This window comes from Clytia hemisphaerica, unplaced genomic scaffold, assembly GCF_902728285.1.
Source record: "Clytia hemisphaerica strain Z4C2 unplaced genomic scaffold, Clytia hemisphaerica genome assembly, whole genome shotgun sequence".
NCBI classification, from domain to species: domain Eukaryota; kingdom Metazoa; phylum Cnidaria; class Hydrozoa; order Leptothecata; family Clytiidae; genus Clytia; species Clytia hemisphaerica.
Window position 1 is genome coordinate 352,337 of NW_027104439.1, and position 2,588 is coordinate 354,924.

Consider the following 2,588-nt stretch of genomic DNA (forward strand, 5'->3'; position numbering starts at 1 on the left):
CCTTCAATTTGTCAAATCGAACCTTCAATTTGTCAATTCGACCCTTCAATTTGACAAATTGACCCTTCAATTTGATAAATCGACCCTTCAATTTGACAAATCGACCCTTCAATTTGTCAATTCGACCCTTCAATTTGACAAATCGAACCTTCAATTTGTCAAATCGAACCTTCAATTTGTCAATTCGACCCTTCAATTTGTCAATTCGACCCTTCAATTTGACAAATCGAACCTTCAATTTGTCAATTCGACCCTTCAATTTGACAAATCGACCCTTCAATTTGACAAATCGACCCGACCCTTCAATTTGTCAAATCGACCCAAATTTGTCATTCGAAATTTGACAAATCGAACCTTCAATTTGTCAAATCGAACCTTCAATTTGTCAATTCGACCCTTCAATTTGACAAATCGACCCTTTCAATTTGACCCTTGTCAAATCGACCTTCAAATTTGTTCAAATCGAACCCCTCATTCGACATTCTTTGACAATTTCAATTTGTCAATCGAACCCTTCATTTGTCAATTCGACCCTTCAATTTGACAAATCGAACCTTCAATTTGTCAATTCGAATTCCCTTCAATTGACAAATCGACCCTTCAAATGACAAATTCGACCCTTCAATTTGACAAATCGACCCTTCAATTTGACAAATCGACCCTTCAATTTGACAAATCGATCCTTCAATTTGATGGTCGGCTTGTCAATTTGACAAATCGACCCTTCAATTTGTCAATTTGACCCTTCAATTTGACAGTCGGCTTGTCAATTTGACAAATCGACCCTTCAATTTGATGGTCGGCTTGTCAATTTGACAAATCGACCCTTCAATTTGACAAATTGACTCTTCAATTTGACGCTAGTCCCAGTCCCTCTTTCAAAGAGATTTAGTCTGTAAAATGGGCTAGTTCTCCATGTATCTTGCCTATTAGATTAAGGAGATAATGCTCTTTATGTATTTTTCTTATTCCCCATAGTCCCTCTTTCCCCATATTCCCTCTCTCCCCATATTCCCTCTTTCCCAATGTGCCCTCTCTCTCCATATTCCCTTTCTCCCCATATTCCCTCTCTCCCCATATTCCCGTATTCCCATATTCCCTTTCTCCCCATATTCCCATATTCCCGTATTCCCTTTCTTCCCATATTCCCTCTCTTCCCATATTCCCTCTATCCCCATATTCCCTTTATTCCCATATCCCATACCCATATTCCCTCTCTCCCCATATATTCCCATATCCCTCTTCCCATATCCCTCCCTTTCCCCATGTTCCCTCTCCAATATTCCGTATTCCCTTTCTACCCACAATCAAGGTCATAATATTTGAGAAAAAAGGGAAATCCACCGGGAAGTTTTTGAACCACAATCGATTTGTAAGTGCTCTAAAGTAGGTTGGAAGGGTAGAGTTTTAACTCTGAGTTTTAACATGAGACTTAAGACTTAGGACCTTAGGATCTGAGGATCCAAAAGTTCAAAAATAGTCCAATAAGACTCAGAATATAGCCTGGAAGTCTGCCAACCCCTCCCAAATTGAAATATTCGATTATATTAAAAAGATAGCCAAAAATCGACTTTCTCGCCAGAACTTTAAATCTTGAAAAACGTTAAAATAGCCAAAATTCTCAATATATTATGACCTTGATTGCATATTCCCATATTCCCGTATTCCCTTTCTCCCCATATTCCCTGTCTCCCCATATTCCCATATTCCCTCACTCCCCATATTCCCGTACTCCCTTTCTCTCCATATTCCCATATTCCCTGTCTCCCCATATTCCCCCCATATTCCTCTCTCCCATATTCCCTGTCTCCCCTACCTGATATCCAGGCTTGTAACTATTTACAGCTTAGTTTTTAATATTTTATGTTCTGGTTTACAGCCTGGTCTCCCTAGAGCGATTTGCATTCTCTTTAAGAGAATGCAGTCCGCTTGCTTGCGCTCACTTCGCTAAAACCGTAAGGGCCAATCTACACGGCGTGGAGCAAAAATAATAAATTCTAAAGCAAAAATAGGATAGTTCTCCAGTTGCTAGTGAAGATATGGCTATCTGTTACATGAAAACATGAAAAAGAAGAAAACAGAGGCAACTTCATTTTCCAAGAAAACATGGTTGGTCACGATAATGCATGCAAACTTTTTTATGGACTTTGGTGTAGTCTTTGGATGTTTTAAATAGTTTTAGATCTTGTAAGACTGCTTTTTATTAATTTCTGTTTTGCTGCCCTGGGTTGGCTAGAAAACATGGGTTTTCACTTTCATTCTCTAGGGAGACCAAGCTCTATAATTTTAGAACTTTGTATGTTGAGGTAAATTTAGTTTTTTCTAAAATTTTGAGCTTTGATATCCAGGCTATGTCTCCCCATATTCCCGTATTCCCGTATTCCCGTATTCCCGTATTCCCTTTCTCCCCATATTCCCATATTCCCTGTCTCTTCATATTCCCGTATTCCCTGTCTCCCCATATTCCCTGTCTCCCCATATTCCCATATTCCCGTATTCCCTTTCTCCCCATATTCCCTGTCTCCCCATATTCCCGTATTTCCATATTATGGAAATCAAACAATGTCCACGAGATCTCTGCGACCAAT